Source organism: Peromyscus eremicus, chromosome 1 (assembly GCF_949786415.1).
Source record: "Peromyscus eremicus chromosome 1, PerEre_H2_v1, whole genome shotgun sequence".
Taxonomy (NCBI): domain Eukaryota; kingdom Metazoa; phylum Chordata; class Mammalia; order Rodentia; family Cricetidae; genus Peromyscus; species Peromyscus eremicus.
In genome coordinates, this window is record NC_081416.1 from 138,607 (window position 1) to 162,713 (window position 24,107).

General features: G+C 43.7%; 1 protein-coding gene and 1 non-coding gene across 2 annotated transcripts in view; one reads left to right on the top strand and one right to left on the bottom strand.

The window, feature by feature from the left end:
* The window catches only part of Grk5 (G protein-coupled receptor kinase 5), a 222,415-nt gene that overhangs the window by 70,307 nt on the left and 128,001 nt on the right, over positions 1-24,107 (bottom strand). The window lies entirely within an intron of this gene.
* Positions 22,677-22,805, top strand: LOC131903212 (small nucleolar RNA SNORA44). The gene has a single exon (XR_009377457.1). It is a non-coding gene; the product is annotated as a small nucleolar RNA SNORA44 (small nucleolar RNA).

Here is a 24,107-nt window from a genome sequence, read left to right on the forward strand (position 1 = left end):
TAAAGGCGTAAGTGCCACCATTTTCTAGCCTCTGTATATAGTGGCTGTTCTGTTCTCTGACCCCAGATAAGTTTATTAGAGTGCACAATATTTTGGGGAACACAATACTACCACAGTGTCAGGCTCATAGCCTAAACCAACTCAGTTAGTACTCTTTCTTGCTCTGGAAGCCAGTGCCTACAACCATGTCCTTAACATTGTGTAGAAAGCTGCTATGAGAATGAAGCTGAACCATGAGGTCAGAACTGAGAAAAAATGACAAATAGAGTTGTTCCTGGTAATGTCCAGATATCTGGATCAAACCATGCCTGAAAGCTCACAGCACATCTGAAAAACTGATTGCTTAGGGCAGTTTGAAAAAAGTCCTAAATTACTTTTAATTCAAAGCATCCTAGTAGATATAATTTTGCGCTGAGTTTTTTGCCTTTTTTTCTTCCATTTTACCCCGTTGGAACAAAGCCCACTCTTTGAATGCTTCAAATAAAAACTGCACTTCCCAGAGGAACAGGCATAGAAACAGGAAGTGACACTACCCTTCAGCCACTTAGCCACCAAGAGGGTTCTGAAGAAGAAACAAGGTGAGCCACCCAACACCAGAAGCTGGAGTGCTAGCTCTGGATGTTTTGTTACCTCAATAGCTCACCCTATCCTCTTTTTGACCCTCTTTGTTTTTCCTCATATGAAAAAGTGCATATTCGGGGCCAGGACTAGGATTCTTTTCCAGCAATAACACTTAAGCTTCTTTGAGCTTTCCTTGGCCGGAGGATGTTTGAGGAAATGAACACTGAGGCATGCTGTCCCAGATGCTCTGGCCTTCTAATCTGCAGCTGTCCTCAAACTGATAGAGCCTGGAAGCAACTTGGTGGAAAGGAAGGGCTGAGTCCTCGGCAGTTATGGAGCAGGGACAGCCATCCAGTAGCAAGGGGAGACCTATTATTAGCCTGGATGTAAGTTTTCTTTAGTCTATCCCATCTTCTCTGCTAGGGAACATCCTCTCCAAGTCTGAACAAATCCCCACCAAACCTTCTGGTTCTGGGATGCCGGTGCCACCCAAGTTCTAAAGATGGTTTGTGACTCAGACCTAGCAAAACAGAGTCATCTGTCTTCCAGCCATAATGACAGGTTCAAGAATGGGCAAATGCAGCCAGGAGGAGGTGGCACACACCTTTAATCCCAGCACACAGGAGGCAGAGGCAGGCCAATTTCTGTGAGTTTGAGGTCAGTCTGGTCTACAGAGCAAGTTCCAGGACACACAGAGAAACCCTGTCTCAAGGGAAAAAAAAAAAAAAAAGAATGGGCAAATGACACATCCCCATCCAATCAGAACCTTCATTCTCCCCATCACAAAGATAAGGTTAAGGGCACTTGACTCAGTAATAGCCAAATTGGAGGCCTGTTTCCTGGCCACAGCCATAGGTTCAGAAAGTGGCCCATGCCCTAGACCTAGCTACTAAGGTTAGTGCATGTGACCTTAGCCCTGGAGCTGCTTCTAGAACTTCCTGGAAAGAGGCTTGCTTATCTCTAGAGTCCTGAGGATTTAAGACTGATGAGATTTGTTTTTCCTTCCATGCTGCTAAAGCCCAGCCTGAGGCCTGGGCATTCAAATCTGACAGTAACTACAAAGAGTAGATATACATTGTTCTTTTCATGAGCAAACGGCTCAAAAGCACGGCTATTTTGGTAGAAACTCACAGGTTATAAATATATGTAGAAGTCACTCACAAATGTGGCTTTCTGTAAAGTGGACACTTTGATCAACATGAATGAGCCCCATGCCAAGCCATCCTCTTCGTGGCCCCTTCCCAGGTGCTTCAATCCAGACCATCACTGGACTCTTGCCTTAACTCTGCACAGGCTCCACATCTCCAGGCACACATGGTTCACAAATAGCCACTCCATCAAGCATTTAGCCTCAGTGTATGCCAGGTTCTGAGGGGGTGGAGGGGATAGCTACTTGGGTAAAAGAACAACATGGGTGCATGTAGGTGAGCAGACACAATCCCAAGTGACAGTTATGAAATGGCATGCCAGATGAGTATGGTTGTCAGCCACAGGAGGAATCCTGGCCACTGTGGTTCATGGCAGGTCTTTAGCCTGCACCTGTTAACACAAGGCTCAGCCCCACTGTTCACTGCCTCCAACTCAGCAGCCCCCCATACCTTCTGGGGAAGGAAAACAAATCTTTACACCTTCCCCCAATCAAGGAGCTTTCCCTGCAGAACTCTGGAACCAGAGCAAATTATCATGTATCAAACCTCAGTGTTATCTCAATTATGGGAAAGAGCACAATACCTCTTATTTGATTTGAGCAAGGTAACCCTGTTTCCAAAAGCAATTATGAGATTTCATGTACTATACTGTGATTCCCTAAGAGTTCATCTTACAGAATCTCTTCCCCTACATATGGTGTTTCCTGTCAGTATGGAAACAAGGCTGATATAAACACAGGCACAGTATAAACATTATGTGATTCTGACATAAGCTGTCAGGACCACCCACTTCCCCAAACCCTTTCATTGCTTCTTCCAACCATACAAAAGATCCTAAGCAAGAAAGTTACTTACTAGCTGGACAGGAAGGGACAAAAGAACCAGTAATTGTCTTTCCAGACTTTGTTCTCAGCCTCCAATAAGGATTATATATTTTTATCCACAAAAGCAAGGGGAACTGAGATTCCTTTGGAATGGATGCGGCCATAGGAGGAAGAACATGGAAAGGGAAGGTGACAAGAGGAAATACAAAGCAAAGTTCTAAGTGTGGCAAGAACTAATGTGAAAAGCAGATAGATAGTTCCTGCAAAGTCTGATGATAATGAAGTTGGGTGCCCTTGGGGTAGACCCTCTCTGTTATGGCAGTTGCTGGCTGTGCTATACACAATCAGGTTTTCAGTGTTGCCTGGGAAGTGTCAAGAGGGCAGAAGCCTTTTCTGTCTCTTCAGCTGGAAAATCTGGGAAGATGTACATATGGGGAACATGCACACTGCATATGCACTACACACACACACACCAGCTATAAGACCTGAAATTTTGCTTTGGGTCCTGTACATCACTGGCATGTCCCACCCACGCATACCAACTTTGTTCCTTTTCTTCCTTTATTCACCCATTATACTCTCGTCTAAGGTTTCTTGCTTCTCTGTACTAGAAGATTCTTCTAATTTTAAAGGTGACTTCTTGAATTCAGGGCAGAGTAAGTAACCACTACAGGGTGCCACAGAGTAGACTTGAAGAAATGGCATAAATAAAGTGGAAGGTGTGTTGTCGTTTTTTTTAAATGGTTGCTGCCTTTTAAGCCACAGCTGTCTGAATCAACAACTGGAACTTCGCCGCTACCAGCAGCAGTTAGGCCGCAAGGGCCTTAGCCAACTCTCGAAAAGCTACAAAGGGAACTTAACTAAACCTCTCTCCCTCTAAAGAACTCAAGATTCAAAGGTTATGGTGGAATTCTGCTCTTCAGAGGCTGAATAGCAAGTAGCTCACCTCCTCTCCTTGCTCACGACCTCCAAAAAGCCCTTGTGCTTTGCCTTGACCCTCCTTATAAACCCTTTCTCACCTGGCTCCTCCCTACCACTTCCTGTCAGCTAGTTGCTGACTCAGCCTCCTGACTGCAGGTGAATTTTATTTAATCAAACACATCTTTGCATCATTAAACAAATGTTCCAGAGCATAAACAAAAGTAACACACCTTAAAATAATAATTTACAACAAAGGTGCTTGGGGATAGAGGCAAGAAACAAAGGAACAAGCATTATTAAGTCATGTTGAGTGGGAGGATGAACTTACCTGGTGATAAGTGTAACTGTCTCAATACCTATGTTCAAACACAGCACACACAGCAAGCCTCTTTCCTCTCCATCTTCATTTGCCAAGACATCAACCAACAGAGGGCGCAAGAAGACCAAAGGCCCTGTCCTCAGAACTTTCCCCTAGCAATACCTGGGTGCCTGACATGGGCCTCTCACAATACAAGGGTACTATAGAGGGAAGGTACTGGCAGAAGCAGTCTCACCTGTCACTCCAAGTAATCATGGGCCTGAGTTTCTACGCCTCAGTTTCTTCATCTACAAAATAAAGGTATAAGAATGACCAGCTGCTGAGAGTCCCTTCACAGACTGGAGCCCTCCTTGCCTGCCAGTTTCACAAATGATTAGAGGTCTCAAGGCAGACTCCAAGGTCAACACTGAAGCTCAATTTTACTCAGTATTCCAAAGCTCTGCTTTGGTCCACCCCTGGTGGTAATACCTAGTCTAGTGTCTGTCTCCTTCCCTGAATCTAAGGCAAAGGTTAGCAAAAAATTTTAAAGACCAGTAGTAAATATTTTAGCTTTTGAAGGCTATATGGTTTGGGTCATAGTTGTTCAACAATGGAATTGTAATGAAAGTCCCCCTGCCACTGTATGAATTGTCTATAGGTTTGGCTGTGTCTAATAAAACTTTACTTACAAAAGAAGGTGGAGGGTCACAATTTGATCACACGCTAATCGTGTTCCCAAGCCCTTGGGCCTCCAACCCCTTTACAATGTAATATAATGCTGACCTGATTCCTCTAACATAGTTGCCTCCTTCCTAAAGCCAGGGAATGTCTGCCGTCTTTAAAAACCTAAGGAGGAGCTAATAAGTACTGAAAACATGCTTGTAACCTGAGTATATGGCCAACAGTAAAGGAAAGCAGGTCTGAAGTCAGAAAAGGCAGCCAAGTCCATTCCAGGTGGAACCAAGAACCTCCAGAGGGTCTTGAACATATATCAATAAACATAGGAAAATCCATGAGGTGCCACAATCATGCAATCAAATACCACTTAACACTTAAGCCACACAGTTAGACATCATCAGCAAACACAGCATGGATGAACCCAAGGGGCACTGTATGGGTCCAAGATCTGGAAGCAAAAGAAACACATGCACACTTGATCCCATAAATCTAAAACTCAAAAAAGACAAATCTACAGAAACCAAAATCAGAACAATCAAAGCAGGGAGTTCATGACAGGGGTGCATGAGGGAGCTCTGGGTATGGATGAAATATTCTTTTTTAAAATTTTATAATTTAATTTAATTTTACATATCAGTCACGGATTCCCCTGTCCTTCTCCCCCCCCTCCCAATCCACTCCCCATTCCCATCTCCTCCAGGGCAAGGACTCCCCTGGAGATTCAGCTCAGCCTGGTAGATTCAGTCCAGTCCCCTCCTCCCTTCACCCAGGCTGAGCAAAGTGTCCCAGCATAGGCCCCAGGCTCAAAAAACCTAGCTCATGCACTAAGGACAGGTCCCAGTCCTACTGCCTGGGGGCCTTCCAAACAGTTCAAGCTAATCGATTGTCTCACTTATCCAGAGGGCCTGATCCAGTTGGGGGCTCCTCACTATTGATTCATAGTTCATGTGTTTCCACTAGTTTGGCTATTTGTCCCTGTGATTTTTCCAATCTTGGTCCCTCGCTCATACAATCCCTCCTCTTTCTCGCTGATTGGACTCCTGGAGCTCCACCTAGGGCCTGGTTGTGGATCTCTGCATGTCTTTCTTAGGGTCCTCTTTACTAGATAGCCTCCCTGGAGTTGAGAGTAGCAGTCTAGTCATCCTTTGTTTTACATCTAGTTGGATGAAATGTTCTATGTCATGACTAAAGTGACTGCATGACTGTACATGTTTATAAAAAGTCATTTAGTTATACACTTGAAATTGGTGGCTGCATTGCTGGTAAGTAGTAACATTTCAATAAAGATAACCAAAGCAAAGAAAAAAAATTAGTCACACAACCTGAGTTCTCTGAGCTTGTTTCTTCAGCCATAAAATGAGAAAATCCTAACTGTAGTTTCACTCGAGGGCAGTGTTACTCCAAGCAAGGATATGTCTTCATCCTCTAAGAACTGGAGATCCCAGGCTCATTCAGACTGACAGGATCTGAATTCCCAAGTTGGGGCCCAGATCTGTGTCCTAACATGCTGCTCCAGTTTGGAATAGTTCCTCCCTCCTAAGGGAAGGAACACTCTTAAATTTCTAGCCCATCATGTATGGAGACACATATATAAATTCACACCACTCATAACTTTCCATGTAAGCCTTTTAACACCTGACTGCCTAGTACTCATAGAGTATGAGGTGTCTTGGGAGCATGCACCTGGATCCACACCATGTTACCATAGAGAGCAGAGTTACTCTTTTAAAAAGGAACTGTTTGGTCTTTTCTTTTCCTGAAATTTTTTCCTTTCTTTCTTTCTTTCCTTTTTTTTGGGGGGTGTGTGTGTGTGTTTCAAGATAGGGTTTCTCTGTGTAGACCTGGCTATCCTGGAACTCTCCTGCAGTAGACCAGGCTGGCCTCAAACTCAAGAGATCCACCTGCCCCTACCTCCCAAGTGCTGGGATTAATGGTGTGCACCACCATAACAGGACTTCTTTTCCTGAAATCTTAAAGGCTTAGCAACAGACACATCTGGAGCTGCTGGTGCCTACCTTTTTTTAATATAGGGAAAAAATTGACAAAAAAACAATTGACAAAATGAAGTTGCAGCTGCGTCAAGTTGGGCAGTGTCCCAGATAACACACAAATTCTAGATCCAGCCATACCTGAAGCCATGTGTTCTATTGCTAGGCTTTTTAGTTTTAGTTTATTTTTGGGGATCTCTCCTGGAGCTGCCCTCTCCAAACCCCACCCCTGAGAAAGTCCACCATGCAGCAGCTTGTGTTGATAATGTGTTCCCCAATATATCATGCACCTTAATAAACATCTAGGGTCAGAGGACAGAACAATCGCTAGATAGACATAGAGGCCAGAAAATGGTGGCACATGCACCTTTAATTCCTAGCATTCCAAAGGCAGAGATCCGTCTGGATCTCTGTGAGTTCAAAGCCACACTAGAAACAGCCAGGCATGGTGACACACACCTTTAATCCCAGGAAGTGATGGCAGGAAGCAGAAAGGTATATAAGGTGTGAGGACCAGGAACTAGAGCCTGGTTAAGCTTTTAGGCTTTTAGCAGCAGTTCAGCTGAGATTCATTCAGGTAAGGACTCAGGGGCTTCCAGTTCAAGGATACAGGATCAGTTGAGTTGGTGAGGTGAGGTCAGCTGTGGTTTGTATTCTGTCTCTCTGATCTTCCAGTATTCACCCCAATACCTGGCTTGGGTTTGTTTTTATTAATAAGACCTTTTAAGATTCATGTTACAGCGGCTCCACCCCTGGAGGATATTTAAGGTCAGGCCCAAGACTTCCCCTTGTGGTTTTCCCTCATGGCTTCTCCTCTTCCCCCTGGGACCACCCAGGAATGCTCTGCTGAAATTAAACCTGGACTTACTAATTCAGTTTAATTGGTTTATTATATCAGCAGCAGAGGATACCCAATAACCGGGGATCCAAAACTTATCATTTATTACAACAAAAATGGGTTGACTAAAAAGCCTTTCAGCCCTGAATAGTATTTTGATGACTCAAAATAAAAGCCTATGTACAAAATCTTTGCCTGTTTTTAAGTGCTCTGTTATGGCAAACTCCTGTACCACTCACAAGCAAGTATTGCTTCCTCCTCCACCACAAAGCTGGAACTGCACAGAGATTCTAGAAACTATGTGTCCACTGCTGATCAGTTCAACAGATTAGAAATATCCAAGCTCCCAATCCTTCTTGTATTCCAGAGGCAGGACAGGGTTGCTTGACTGGGTGAGAATTCCTACAGAGCTAGCGATATGCTGGGATCTGAGTGCTACCTCTATCCCTTGGCTCATAGGTCCTCAGCCAGCTGTGGATTTGGTCTATCTATATATATCATGGCTGTCTTTCATAGCAGGTGGTTATGATATTAGTGTGCAAAGACCACAGTGCCTGAGACAGGTTCTCTATAACAGGATTACTCAACTACCTACAGAATTAATGCTGACAGTCACTAAGTGGCCCTGGGTAACTAGGTTGTCTTGGGCTCAGCTGCTCCATGGAACACTCAATCAATTAACCTGCAGCCACCAGGGCTACCAGCAACACATAGGAGTACCCCACCCAGTCCCAGCACATGGTCTGTCCTGTGTGAACAGCAGCCAGGAAAACAGATGATAGAAATTATGGCTTTTACCGCTTTGAATGCTCAGAAATATAAGTAAATGGAACCAATGAAAAGAGGTTTGACTCTCTGACAAATGAAAGCAGGCTCTCAGGCTGAGTTATACTTCTCTGTCCTTGAGCCACTGGATCCAAATTCTAGGGGGTGCTTGGCTCTGTTACCAGCTTTGCCTTGCACTGAAACCCTCTCTCTGAAAGAAGCCACACTCTCTCAGTAGCTCATGCATGAGGTCAAAACTTACAACCCAGATAATTCCTTTAAGACTCAGAAACAGGAATGATATTGATAGTGAAGATAAATAAATGCTGTCATTGTTTTCATTCTTTTCCAGTTACATGAAATGGGAACATACTTTCTTAATTAAGACTCTGTGGTGTGTGGGCACTTAGAGGGCAACCAGATCTCCCAACAGAAGCCAGAACACAGGCACAGAAGACAGCAGGGCTCCCCTCTGGTGGCCACAAGACCTGAGTGAAACATATTGGCCACCCAACACCCTCCTTGGCTCTTGGAGAGTTGGCGGCAATCCTTCTCAATCGAGCAAGGAACACCCATGGGTGGTGAAGTAGGGAGGGGTGAACATAACTGAAACCTGCTTATAACTGTTTTCATTGTTGCTCCAAGCACTCCTTGAACTTGGGCCAAGGAAAATGTACGTTCCATTTCAGGAATTAGAGCAAGAATGAAATGTGGCTTCCTGAGGAAATGGAAATGCTAACACCAGAGCCCTCTGAAATGAAACCACATGTTATGGTAAAGGGGGGGGGGGTGCCTCTAAAAGGGATTCCTGCGGCCATCTCTCTGCCAGCTAGATACTCATGTACTTTATTTAAGTTTGTTTCCCTGAAGCACCAGGTTATTGGCAAGGAGGTAAGTTCCTCACAGTCCCTATGATAGTAGGAAACACATGTGGAGAATGGATTAAAGTCCATGAGCGCCATTCTGCCATATTACAGGTCTGATACAACAAACAGAAAGTGATTTGAAATCAGCTTTCTCTCAAAAACTCTTGCCAAAGCTGGAAAAAACAGTCTGGCTTTTCCTCTGAGGAAAAATAGTCTATGACGTTGGAGAGGCATGATAGCATCCTGCGTAAGGGCAGCTCCTCACAGTCTGCCCCTTGGAAGGAGCAGGAAAAGGGAAGCATTTGGTATTTTGTCAGTAACAGCTGAGCAGGTTCTGATAACTTCAAGAGTGATGTTTTATATGAATAAAAGTGACATATGGCACATTACACAAACATACCCTCACCAAACCCCATCTTCCTGTGCCTCTTATCCCCTCATTCTAGCCTCTAGTTTTACTAATGCCTTGTTCTTGTCACATAGCTTTGAAATATCATAAATATAAAGCCCAGGTTTTACAGGGTTGGTTGAACTTGGACAAGCTACGTGTCAAAATTAACAGCTTTTGGAGCTCAGGGGCCCGTAGGAAGAGGAAAGGAAGAGTGCCTGCCTGTGGCTTTGAAGAAATATGAACTGGGTGCCAGGGACTGCAGGGGCAGGTTCCTGGCTTGACCCTCTCAAGTACATCAGAAAGGTAGTCTAGGAAAGGGCTAGAGCTGAGATTGATAGAGTGTGGAGATATGGCGTTCCCACTGGGGCATCATTAAAATACCATAACCCCAGAGCCAGGCAATGACCTCCTCCTCATTCTTAAAGTACAGAAAAGCAGAGAACTTAGATATTTTCTCACAGTGGAAATGGGATAAAGAGCTGGTAAATTAAGAGGCAGAGTGAACAGCTGGGGATGATGGGCCCAGAATCCTAGGAGGAACTAGGGACAGAATCAGGATCTAAGTTCCAAGTCTGACTCTTTCTTGCCAATTCATAAAGGAGAGGTTGTAAGCACTCAGTATGAACTGCTTTCCTCTACCCCAAAGCTTCTCAGTGACGGAAAACTCCTACTCAGAGGACATGATACCTGGTGACAGAAGAGTCACCTGGTGCATCAGTACTGGCTCTTTTGAATGCTGTGTGCAAGTAGGAAACACACAAATGCATGAAAGCACACTTGTGCTTGCTTCTATTTTTATAATGTTGAAATTTTCACAGATGAAGGGAAACACCTCTAAAGGCCCAGCTGAAAAATCAATGAAGAGCCTGGAAAGCAAAGATCTGTGACTGCCAGCTGTCCAATTCTGCTCAGGGGTGGGAAACTTGTAGTGCTCAGAACTTTGTTTTACTTTGCAAGCCTGAGGCAGAACCTCCCAGCAACTTGGGACCAGGGCCGCCACAGAGCAACCAAGGACAGGCTGGCTTAGAGTGACTGCTGCTCTCTCCCCTGGGGCCCTGCTGCAACCATCCTAGGGATACCATCCACTTACAGGGGCACTCTTTCTATTGTTTTCTTTGTTTGCTTATTTGTTTGTTTCCTCTTCATGAAATGAAATTTCCATTCAGACCTGTACAGTTTTAGAAGCTGGAATGCCCAGGGCACACCTGAACAGACTATATCAACACTGGGGCAGAATGAATGTTTTGTGAAAGTTTACCAGGTAGTTCCAACATTATATTCCTGTAAGGTCTGGCTCCCTACTGTGCACCTGCAACAGCACTTGGCCCAAGCAGCAGCATAGGTGTATATGCAAAATGAATGAGCAATGGAGCAGCAAACGAATGGAAGTAACAATCCTATTTCCAAAGCTCAGGCCATTCCCTCGACATCTTTCTGTGGTCAATCTGCTGGAAATAAGGTTTACCCTAAAGCCCTAGGTGATGGGTAATTGTTACTAATATGCCTCCCATCCAACAGCAATGAAAGAGGCCCAGGTGGCTCACTGGATTCTGGATACCAGTCAGAGCTACCACATCTACTGGGACATTGGGGGCAGGCACTTCACTAATGGGTGCCCAGGACTCTTTCTCAATCCAACGCAAAAAATCTGGTGCAGAGCTCCTAGAATCAAGAAGTAGACCTGAGCCCAGCCTGGCCTGATGCTTTTTGAAAAGCACACCCCAGGGAACAATGATGGACCAGGGAACTGGACTTTGCCTCTAGCCCCACCTCTGACTTTCTATGACCTTGAACCCAACATCCATGGACTTTCCTGTTTTAATAGTGCCACAGGGAGGTTGTCTTCTTGGTGGGTGTGACATCAGAGCCCCAAGAGAGTTCACCACCTCTGAGATCTTTAAGCCCATTCTGTTGCCCTCCTCCTACATTTGTAAGCATGAGCTTCAAGGTAATATTTCTCTTGGGTGCCAAGCCCTGGCACAGATGGCTGTGGAGCCCAGCAGTGGTTACTGCACTTCTTGGAGCTTCATCTTTTTCTAAGCATTTCTGCTCCTGGCTATGCAGGCCTATTGGGGAAGAGTTTAGGCAGGGTGGGGCTCTGTATCCTTCAAAGCTGGGTCCACTTTGCCTTTCCAGGGCCCAGACTGGCTTCACCTGGAGCAATGAGCTAATAACACAAACTACAGGAAGGCCAGACCGTAAAGTGGTGTGTGAAGCCAACCAAATAGCAGCCTCCACAAGCTGACTAAGCTATCCTCCCCACCCCTAACCAGGTGTCCCTGCTTCTTCCTGGATCACTGGCAAGTATATAGTGAGGCTAACCGCTATACAGCCAAAAGCAGCTTGAGAAGTAAATGCCTGGGAAGGTGGAGGTAATGATGGTTTCCCAAAAGTCCTGTTGTCTCTGGGTTGGCAGTCCCTCAGCACTCAACATGATTTTCCTCAACATGATTCCCAATTGGACTCAGATAGCCTTAGCCTGTGCATTCAGGGCAGACATTTCACCGATGGGTGCCCAGGACTCTTTCTCAACCTGGTGCAAAAAGATGAGTCTTAGCATGAAACTCAGTCTGCCCCTCAGTCCTCATTCTTGGTATGCAGAGAAAAAAAATGTAGGAAGTTGTTATTTTGTCCTTCTAGACTCTTCTCTCCAGTAGCCTCTATTTCTTCCTGCAGCCCACCATGGGTTTGGCCTGATGGAAAACAACCCAGATCTTTAGTGATTAAATATCAAACTACATCAACTCCTTTCAAGGCTTCTACCTGTGATTAACCTGGTTTTAGTCTCATGAGGACTTGGAGGTGCTAAAGAGTGAATTTAGCTCACAGGCATAAGAGCTTACCCAATGGCCAACATTCCACACAGGGATCAGGGGAGAAAGGTGTTTTATCAGGATCTAGTACAGGAGAGCAGGGACCTAGATCTTGCTTAGAGTTGTCATCCACTGATGTTTGGGACTGTGTGTGCATGAGCATGGTTATGTGTGTGTATAATGTGTGTGTGAGAGAATACACATGCTTGTGAATGAGCATGTGTGGGGAGGCCAGAGGCCAACACGGGTTTTCTTCCTCAATTACTCTCCACTATATTTTCTAATACATTCTCACTAGACCTGGAGCTTACTAATTCAGCTAGACTGGTTGGCCAGAAAGCTCCAGGGATCCACTTGTCTCTGCCTCCTAGGTGTCAGGAATAGAGACATGCACTACTGCATCTAGCCTTCTGCATGGGTGCTGGAGATCAGGTCCTTATGCATGTGCAGCAAGCACAATACTGACGAAGCCATCTCTTCAGTCTCTGGTGTGGTGGTATTGTGTCTCCTAAAATATTGTGTACCCTAAGAAACTCATCTGGGGTCAGAGAACAGAAAAGCCACTAGATACTTAGGATAGGTAGTGGTAGCACACGCCTTTAATCCTAGCATTCCAGAGGCAGAAATCCATCTGTTCAAGGATACAGCCAAGCATGGTGACTCATGCCTTTAATCCCAGAAATCGAGCCTTTAATCCCAGGGAGTGATGGTAGAAAGCAGAAAGGTATATAAGGCGTGAGGACCAGAAACTAGAAGCATTTGGCTGGTTAAGCATTTGGCTGGTTAAGCTTTTAGGTTTTGAGCAGCACAGTTCAGCTGAGAGCCATTCGGATATGAGGACACAGAGGCTTCCAGTCTGAGGAAACAAGATCAGCTGAGAAGTTGGCCAGGTGAGGTTAGCTGTGGCTTGTTCTGTCTCTCTGATCTTCCAGTGTTCACCCCAATACTTGGCTCTGGGTTTATTTTACTAATAAGACCCTTTAAGATTCCTGCTACACTCTGGCATCAGAATTTAGATACAGATTTTTCTAAAATAGAATTTGGCAGAACTATTTTTAGGAAAGAGACAAGGTTTAAGTCAGACAGTGGCCTTCCTATTTTGATACCAAGTATATAAAATAATAACTGAAGCAATAACAGATTAAAAAAAAACAGAGACCTTACTGTATGCCAAGCACCATACTAGGCACACTACATGCCTGTCTCATGTAGCCTTTCTCACTGGGACAGGTACTATAACCAGTTGTATTTCAGATGCTTGAAAATAAAGCCATGATCAGAGTCAGCATGAGATCAAGGAGCCAGCAAGAGGCAGTGCTAGAGTTTGACCACAGTTCCTGCTGACTACAGAACTGGCCTGCATTTCTTAGCCTCTTGGGATCCACAGTAACAGTAGATAAGGACCTTGGAATCTAAGAGGTAGGTGACATTACATCAATGCCACAGGTAGCAACCTCCATGGGAAACAAGAGGTATCAAAGTGTGATAGTTAATACGTAGTTTGACAAGATTTAGAATCACCTAGAAGACAAAGCTCTCAGTATGCCTGTGAAGTAGTGTTAGGATTAGGTTAGCCTCTGGACATGTCTGGGAGGGTCTATCTAGATGAATTAAGATGGGAAATACTCACTGTGGGCAGCACTATTCCGTGAGTTGGGGTCCAGGACTAAATTAAAAGAAGGAAATAAGCTAAGCAGAAGCATTCACTTCTCGGCTTCCTTTTTGCATATACAATGTGATCAGCTGCCTCAAGCTCTTGCTGCCATGCCTTCTCTGTAATCTCAGGTTGTACCCTCAAAATATAAGCCAAGATAAACCCCTTATCCTTTAAGTTGCTTTTGTCAGGGTATTATTATCATAGCATCAGGAAAAGTTACTATGATGCTTAGTAAGATACTAAGTAATCCAGATGTTTGTTAGTCCATTTAGGTACAGGCTGTCCACACCCTAGGAGTCCAGAGCATTCATTCTCCAGCAGATGAGGTCTAGGAAAACATGGCTGCCCAGGACTGGCTGTCAAACAGGCACATTTATGCACTCGCCAGACTAGCTAAGAGAATGATTTGAGAGGTACCTCTCCAGTCTTGCTACAGAAAGCCGGACCTGGCATCACCTCCTCGAATCTTCAGCTCTGCAGCATGAACCACACAGGGTTGTATAACTTACATTTTGTCTCATGCTTTTGGCTACTCTCCTAAGAGGCAGCCTTGCCTCCTCAGCTAAGCTATAAGTCCTCTCTGTCTTACTATCTCTCCCCTGTACTGCCTGGGACAGTCTACATTCTTATGAGATGACCAATACACGATTGATTAAAGCAGTAGCAGCCCAAAGAACAGTTACTCACTAGGATCCTGTTTACACTTCTTTAGTCCAAACAAATCTGGTATTCCTTTAAGGGGGGAGTCTTCAAGTCCCCAGTGTCCCAAAGTCAATGCTTGACTTTAATGGGTTATTGGAATTGCACTTCACAGCACATTCCTGTGCTGGGACCAACATGGAGGAGAGCCTTTAAGCCAATAGGACAAGAATATAAACAGGAATGGCCTGCTTCAGCACCAGCAGGGGACTAGGCTGCCTCACTTCTCACATATCCAGACACCTAGCACAGAGCCAGACATGGAGCTATGAGCAATAACACTTGCTGAGCCAGTAAATGAACAGATTAAGATCTAATAATATAGGGTCAGACACTGATGTAGCTGAGAAAGGAGATTGCCATGAGTTCAAGGCCAGCCTGGATTACATAGCGAGTTTCAGGTCAGCTAGGGTACAGTACGAAGTCCTGTATTTAAAAAAAGGGGGCGGGGAGTTAGGGAGGAAGTTCTAGCTGAGTTGCAGCTTGTCTAGCACATACAAGGCCCTGGGTTCAATGGTACCACATGAAACAGGTATGATAATACACACCTGCAATTCCAGCACTTGGGGAGTAGAAATAGGAAATCAAAAGTTCAAGGTCATCTTCAGCTACATATCTAGTAAGTTGAGTGTAGCCTGGGCTACATAAAACCCAGTGCAACCGTAGCTATTGAATGGCTACATGCTAATACATATAATTCCAAATTTCTCCCTATGATGGACCAGGGTTAGGTTCAGCCTTATAGGAAACAGAGTCCCTCCCATGTGAAGAGCAGGTGAGTAAGGGCAAGTCCTTTATTAAAAGTTCAGGACCCCCTAGGCTGTCAAGATGGCTCAGAATGTAAAGACACTTTCCACCAACTCTGACAACCTGAATCTGATACCCAGGATCCATATAGGAGGAGAGAACTGACTCCTGCAAGTGGTCCTCTGATCTTATACTTGCAGAGTGACATATACAAACCCCATCCCATAAATGAAACGTAATTTTAAAACTTGAAAAGAATCTAAGGGGCTGGAGAGATGGCTCCGCATTTAAGAGCACTTATTGCTCTTGCAGAGGACCCAGGTTTGGTTCCCAGCACACATATGGAGGTTTACAACCACTCTAGTTCCAGGGGATATAGCTCCCTCTTCTAGACTTTGCAGGGACCAGACATAAACACAGTGCACTTACATGCACACAGGTAAAAAACCCATACTCAGAAAATAAAAATAAATAAATCTTTATTTTAAAAAAATATTTTTATGTGTATACTGGGAATCAAACCTGGGTCCTCTGGAAGAGCAGTCAGAGCTCTTAACAGCCATCTCTCTGCCCCCCCAATAAATCTCTCTTTAAAATTCCAAAATCCTCACTCAAGGACCCCCACCCAAGCCTGGCACAGAGACCCCACTGGAGGCTATTCTAGCCTCCTCCCTGGTGCTTGACACTTTGAACACCACAAGGCAGAACTGCTCTGTTAGTCTAGAAGCCTGTAATGGATGCCACACAGGTGTCTCATAAATTTTCAAGAGCCTTCTCTGCATGGAGCCAAGTAGACACTTGAATCATCAGAGGCAAAGAAAGTAAAATGCCTCATGCATTTTCATTTTTATCTCCGTAAAAGAGCACAATCAATTTGTCAGCATGCAATACCACTTCTTGCCAAACACCACTTATTTTAGACTAAAGCTTTCTCAGCTATACAAACACTGAACAGACACAGGCAGAACCCCAAACACATGCTTCTCTTTGCCTCTTTCTGTTTTAAAAGTCCCTCATATCTCATAACTGTCTAGACCCCATAAGCTTCCTCACAGCTGGAGGACTGCTGCCTAGTTCTGCTCCTTTCTTCCCTTTGACAGTTAGCCTTGAAACAGATATTTTACTGATGGGAAACCTGAAAGAAATCTGAGTGACTTAACATGAGTGGTAACTGGGAAAAAGAAAAAAGTAATTGAGCTGATCAAAAACATGATTGTAGTTGGACATGGTTGCATATGCCTTTAATCCTAGCACTTGAGAGGCAGAGGTAGGCAGATCTCTGTGAGTTTGAGGCCAGCCTAGTCTACAGAGCTAGCTAGTTCCAGTACAGCCAAGGCTACACAAAGAAACTCTGTCTCAAAAAAGAGGTGTCCCAACAGATACAACCACTAATCTCATATTTTACATTGGTATGGATTTTTGTATACTGATTCAAATTTAAGGTTATTTTTGTTACACTGTATATATGTTTCTATTCTTGTTTAAGGTATTGTACCTATGTAGCTCATTTTAAAAGGTTTGTAAAGTTTTAGTCTTTGAAAGCTCTTTAAGGTAACAAATATAGGTTTATAGTCATCTATAACTATCAAATTTATAGTCATGTTAGGTATGTTTTCAAGGTCATACAGAGATATATTTTAGATAGGTGATCTTAAAACACTTCAAAGACCTACAGAATATGGCATTTAAAATGTTTTAATAACATAAGGCTTTTGCATGACAGTGAGACACGTCTGCTCCTGGCAGCACCAATTTACTTCAAAAAAGGATAATGGGCATTGAAGAACCTCTATATGGAATTTGCTTTCTTTATGGTAAAAGCTAGCCATTTGGGCAAGAAAGTGCCCTTGCCTTTCCTCGACTGCTGACAGTGTGCTGTCCAAACTGAATCAGCAGGACACAAAGAAAAGCGACTGTCAAACTTTGCCAAGACAGGGTAGGACAGTACTTCAAAAATTCCTGTTTCACAGAAAAGTCTATCAGATATTCTAGGCCTGTAGGCCGAAGATGGATGCCCCAGCATTGCAGAGGAAACCTGGGTGACTGTCCAGGCAGCCAGATGTCCCTGTCATTTCTTTTAGTTTTAGAAGTAGCTTTGGAAGATAATAGTATAGCCTTCTGTGGTCTTTGATAGAGTTGATGACTAGGTAGTCATAATTACAGTTTTCCTTAGTTATGATAAAAGGAAACTTAGGTACAGAACTTTGGACTCATCAAGATAGAATAAAAAATGAAGTATTTTCACCAAATATGCCAAATACAAAAATAGAATGGACATTGTAAATGTAATTCTTACCTGATAATTGTTATTATTATTTATAGTTTTACTGTTAGAGTTAAAACCTTTCCTTTTTATTTAGACAAAAATGGGGAAATGTTGTGGAATAATCTTTTTGTACATTGTGAATGTGTGTCACTCTGATTGGTTTAATAAAAAGCTGAATGGCCAATAGCTAGGCAGGATTTTCAGGGCAAAGAGAACATTGGGAAGAAGAAGGATGGAGTCACAAGGAGTTGCCAGCCAGACACAGAGGAAGCAGGAAAGGAAAGCAGTACAGAATAAAAATAATAACACCACAAGGCAGAAAGTAAATTAATAGAAATGGGTTAATTTAAGTTATAAGAGCTAGTTAGAAACAAACCTAATCAGTTGAGATTTCATAATTAATAAGTTTCCATGTGGCTACTTGGGAGCTGGCAGGTGAGACAGAAGACTGAGGAATTAAGGTCCTCAAATCTCTAAAAGCACGTGTTCACATCAAGATGGTAGAAATGCTAGACATTTTCTTCCTTATAGAATACTATTTAGTCTTCCTTCCTGGAGGTATCCTGGACTATCTTCATTGGAAGAACATTTCATTGAGCGTTACAATTTAGATGGTAGATGGTTCTGAAGTCAACAGAACTGCTTCTGGGGTATAGAACATAAATAAATACCTTAGTTCCAAGAACCTTATTTTGTTTTCCCAAGATGCCAGAATTGTGCAAGACTGTCTTGTCCTGGCTGTGTTCTCAAGGGCAATACTGAGCTGGTCATCCAGAATTGACTTTATTCATAAGGGTCAGGAAGCTTGGTAGTATAGGTATACACAAGGCCACAGATGGTTGGGTGGTATCTGACCCCCAGCTACAGCATTATTTATACACTTAAACTCAGAATTTTTACAGGGCTACTAAAGGCTTCCTAAAAATCACTATTCGTTTTAAATATTGACTGTTTCTACTTATAGCACAATGGCCTCCAATGAGCACAGAGTAGAGAGCAAGAACAGGCTATGGCCAGTACCCATACTTCCTCAAGGCAGTGCCACATTTTATTTCCTCTCTAGCTAGTGCTCCTTCACTTCTTCTCTGAGGCACTAAATATGGGTGGTTTGGGAAATCTATCTGACTGTTTGTTAATTCCCTATCATCTTCAACTTAGAACTTGGGTGGAGTGCTGGCCTGTCCTCTCGTGGCTGCGTTCTCCAGGATTAAAAGCAAGGGCCTGCTCATGGCGGATTCTTGGGAATGAAGGGGTAGATGAATGTATGAATGGATGATGGTTGAAGCATGAAGAATAAGAAGGTCTCAATCATAATAAAAAAGATAAGATCTCACATATGGGCAGTTAGAGAGCAGGCAAGACTGTACTCTAATGAGTATGTACGGGTGGGTGACATATGCTTATCTATGATATCCTGCCACTCACCTGCCATGAATCTCATGTTCTTCTATCCCACACACCTAGACCCACTACAAAGTAGAAAGCACCACACAGTCCTGCTGGACTAAAGGACAGGGCAAAATCTCCACGTAGCCCAGAGGGCCTGTGACTTGATGCAGGTCTTTGAGACCCTAATACCTATGTTACACCTGGAATTGGGGAACCTATCTGATCAGGAGAACCTCCCAGGAGCCTACCTTAAAAGGAAACCACTGTTCCAACCCAGAAAAAAATTGGGGCAGAAAGCCTAGAAATACAAAGCCTCCCATGGCCAGGAAGGAAACTGTTCCTAAGGCTGCCAGCATCATCCATGGAGCCTGGGAACAGAGGATAGCACACAGAATTCCAGCCAGAGCAGTAGAAGAAGACAAGGGTATGGGAGATAAAGAGGAAGGAAAACCTGAACATTTCCTTTTATCTCCAAGTGTTTTAGTGGGAGCTACAAAAAGAACATTTTCCACTCAGACAGGTTATGGCCTAAACTGAGAATTTGCCTACTAAATATCTTCTGAACTCCACGAAGTTTGTACCAAGCTAAGGGACCAACAAAGGAGAAGCTAGATACAGACTCAATCCCCAAGAAAGGAACACAAACTCACAGACTCAGCTTTGGTGCAGGGCTGGCCCTGTGGGAGCAAATGTGGAAAAACGGGAAGTTCTAACAAATAGTGAAGACTCCCAGCCTTTTAGGCCCTCAAGTTCCTCAGATCCCTCCCCAGCTCTCTCAATCTGTTAGTCTCCCTTAGCTCTCCCCAGGTTCCTCAGCGTCACTCATCCTCACCATCTCCCTCAGTTTCTAACAACCCCCCTTCAGCCTCCCTCCTGCAGCATCTCTAAATCTCTCTCAGCTTCCCTAACCCTCCCTCTACCTCTCAAGTTCCCTCAGTCTCTTAGTTTCCCTCAGCTTCCTCCACCCTCTCTCAGTCTTGCTCAGTTTCCCTCAGAATCTCTGTCTGTTTCCCTAAGCCCCCTTCAGCCTCTCTCAGTTCCTTCAGTTTCTTGTCCCCCTTAGATTTCCTCAGCCTCCCTCAGCATTCCTTCCAGTTACTAGCCAGGTTAACCCACTGTTATTTGCAGAACTTGAATCTACCCCTCATGTTGTACAAACCAAAAACTCTTGTCCCAAGAACATCACCTTCATTACACAAACACTGCAGAAACTGAAATGCTCTCAACCTGGCAACGTCAACTGCCTTCAACATTCCTACCCTGTCTGAAGAGAAGAGGAAGACACTGGGAGAAGCCGACACGTGAATTTATTTATTTCCAGGTGAGATGTTGTCCCAGCTCAGGTCATCTTTGTAAGATAAAATAAAATAATTCTCCCTAGCAGTCAGGGGGTTAGCTGCCACAAATGGAATCACGCTGCTAAGGAAAGGCTCCTCAGTTTCTGTCCTGGATCGCCCCTGCCCAGCTGGCATCCTATTCCCTTCCACACTGAGGTGCAACATGGTTGGGTACATCAACCTACATTAGCTTTGCTAGGCTAGATAGAGTCCCAAGGGTCCCTTCTTGCCCTATCCACGGGAAGAAGTCAGTTCTGGGAAGACAGCTCCAGTTCATCTGAGTTACTGACTGGTGGATGGCAGATGGAATAGGCCTAAAATTAACTAGATTCCCATAAGTGCAGACACAATCTTAATCCTAGCACATGTAATTCCTCTAGGAAGCCTTCTTGGATTGCCTCAGTCCCACCTCTGGGCTCCTGTAAAAATTTTTCTAAATAACTCCTCTGATTTCACCTCCTTGTACAATCAGGTTTCCAAAACAATGAAAGGGCATTGTTAAAGATTAAAACTATGTCCCTCTCATTCATACATCAAAGCCTTAACTCTCAATGTGATAAAATCTGGAGATAAGACTTTTGGGAGGTAATTAGCATTATTTGAGGTCATCAGGATTAGGCCCTAATCTGTTGGGCCTTGTGTCCTTATAAGAAGAGGAAGTAATAATGGGAGTCAGAGGAAAGGCCATGTGAGGATACAGTAAGAAGGTGGCTTGTCTGCAGCAAGTCAGGAAGAGGCTTCACCAGAAACTATCCCTGAAGACACTCTGATGTTAGACTTGCAGCCTCTGGAGCTGTGAGACAGTAAGTTTCTGTTGATTAAGCTACTAGTGGCATTTTGTTAGAGCAGCCCCAGCAAACTAACATAAGGTATATAGCCAAGAGTGAGCTGCAAGACTTAAGTTGGTAATCTTATGACCTCTGTTGAATCACTTGGCCTATTTCCTGATCTGTAACAGAGCTTGCTAAGTCTATTTCCCACATGACTTCCTGAGAGAACCTATGGAGGAAGAGCTCACATGAGGCTGACAAATGGGGGGCGGGGGACTAATAGGGGTTAGGCCAGAAGATGCCTAGGTTGCGTGGGAGGAGCACGAAGGCTAGGCAAGAGGTGGGCACAGTTCAATCTTGGCTATATACCTTATGACCTAGGAGGTGTCAGTCAAATCACAAGATCAGGGCTGGTAAGAGAGCACAGTGAGTAAAGGTACTTGTTGCCAAGCCAGAGAGGACCTGAGCTTTATCCCCCAAATCCACATGATAAAAGGAGAGAATTGACTCCACAAATTGTCCTCTGACCTTTTTGTATAACACAGCAAGTACATGAATACAAACAGACATAAAATAAGTAAGAGCCCAGAGTAATGGCAAATGCCTTTAATCTCAGCACTTGAGAGGTAAAGACAGGCAGATCTCTGTGAGTTCCAGCCCAGCTTGGTCTATATAGTAAGTTCCAGGACAGACAGAGTTACATAGTGAGACCCTGTCTCAAAATAAATAAATAAATAAATAAATAAATAAATAAATAAATAAATAAATAAATAAGTTACATAGTGAGACCCTGTCTCAAAATAAATAAATAAATAAATAAATAAATAAATAAATAAATAAATAAATAAATGTTTTTTAAAAAAAGAAAAGGTCACCAATCAGAGCAGTAACCCAGGCAAAATGACCTGTGCTTCCATCAGAGCAACAGAATAGGTTCCTATTCCTATGGCAACAGTCAGATGTTGAGATGAGCATATCTCAGCCACAGCCAAATATGTGTGCTCAAGGGGGGGCCTCAAAACACTGTCCCTGCCCTTGCCCACTATGGCTCAGAAAAATCACTGTTCTCTAGGTACTCACATTAAGAGGTGTTGTGGAGTAATCTTTTTGCACACTGTGAAGATGTGTTTTTGCCAAGGCACCTTCTGAGTAGTTTAACAAAGAGCTGAATGGCCAATAGCTAGGCAGGAAGAGGTTAGGCGGGACTTCTGGGCAGAAAGAGAAGAGGGGGAGATGAATCTAGGCATGAGAGAAATGCCAGAGAACATAGAGAGGAAACAAGAGGTACATGGTGGAAGACAGGTAAAAAGCCACGAGGCAAAACATAGATTAACATAAATGGGTTCATTTAATTTATAAGAGCTAATGGGACAAACCTAAGCTATAGGTTGAGCTTTCATAATTAATAATAAGTCTCCATGTTGTTTTTTGTGAGCTGGCAGCCCAAAGAAAACTCTGACTACAAAGAGGTCTTTTGCTCCTTCCCCACTGCATGATGAGGAAAAAATAAATCCTTGAAAAAAGTATCCAAGACAGTACTAATTTTTCTTGATAAAAGCAACTTAGAGAGCCAGGCATGATAGTGCATGCCTATAATCTTAATCATTTGAAAGGCAGAGGCAGAAGGATCACCAAGTTCTAGGTCAGCCTAGTGTATACAGCAATTTCTAGGTTAGCCAGGATTACATAGTAAGAATCTTTCTTAACAAATAAATAAAGGAAGCATATTTCCAAGGGTATATCTGGTTGTAGATACAGGATCTCCAACTGCATGCCAGAGTAACTGGAAAGAATTTAACAGCCCAGGACAAAACAGTGACTGAAGCTGCTACTTGCTTTTCCTATATATGCATGGACTGAGGCTTCCTCCTAAGACAAGTGTTTTGTCCCTGGGAGTATGAAAAACTTTGCTTCTGTAGGTTAAACCCAAGGTTCTTTGAAGAGTCTGAGGAGACAGACTTCTGAGTCTGCTCATTAAACTAAGAGCTATACGACCAGTGAAGGGACCATCATCTATGATTTGGTCTACAGTTGGAAAAACATGAGAAGGAACAAAATGGGCAGACAAGGGGACAGCTCTGCAAGCAGAAGTTTTTGCTAATGCTTCATGACTTACATACATGCAATTAGATCAATAAAAACTATAAATAAATAAATAAATAAATAAATAAATAAATAAATAAATAAATAAATAAATAGCAGCTAAGAAAAAAACAGGTTTATCTGGACTCACAGTTTAAGAAGAGATGCATTCCAAGAACATGGAAGGGGGCAATTGAGGCAAATAGTCACATTGCATCTCCAGTCAGGAAGCAAAGAGAGATGAATGCTGGTGCTCAACTCTCTTTCTCCTTAGAGAGACCCTAACACATGGCATGGTGTTGCCCAATTCAGAGCAGGCCTTCCATCCTCTCTGGAAACACCCTCACAGATGTGTCAGAGTTGTATCTCCAAGAGGATTCTAAATGCAGTCAAATGAAGAATAACCATCACAAGAGCCATCTGTGGTGATACCCAGTGTTCATATACTTCCTACTCTGAGGCCTCTCTTTTGGGTGTGATGAACCTGCTTCCCCAAGAGGACCAGGATTGCTCAACAGACACTGTCCAGCCTGGCTCAGGAAGCGGTCTCGGTACTTCATCCAAAATCTAGTGTTGCCCATCTACTCTCACACAGCTGGCTGATGGTTACCTGGACTTAGATCTCTGCAGTGTGGCCAAAGCAACAAGAATCCAAACTGATGCCTTCCATGAGGCTCAAGGATTTTGGAGGCATCCAGCAAGGCAGGCAGGATTAGTAGCCACAGCCTGTCTAAATATCTCCCTGACACTAAGTGCCAAATTGCATGGCCAGACACTGTTGTGAGATGCCTGATGATGGTGTCTCAGCCTCTGCTTCCCAAGGGACAGATCTGCAGACTTGGCACAGGTCCCCTTGGAGGTTCATCCAGGTAGTACCAAATTAGTTTCCAGCTCAAGGAAATATGTCCAGAGCAAAGCAATAGCTTCTACAGCAGAAGGCCACAGCCCACACTACATTCTTTTGGGCAATTTATCTTTGGAGTATAAATAGGGTTAACCAGTATTTATGGTCAAATAACTATGGCTTACCCAGTCCTGCTGTGCCATTTAAAATGGCAAATACCACCTT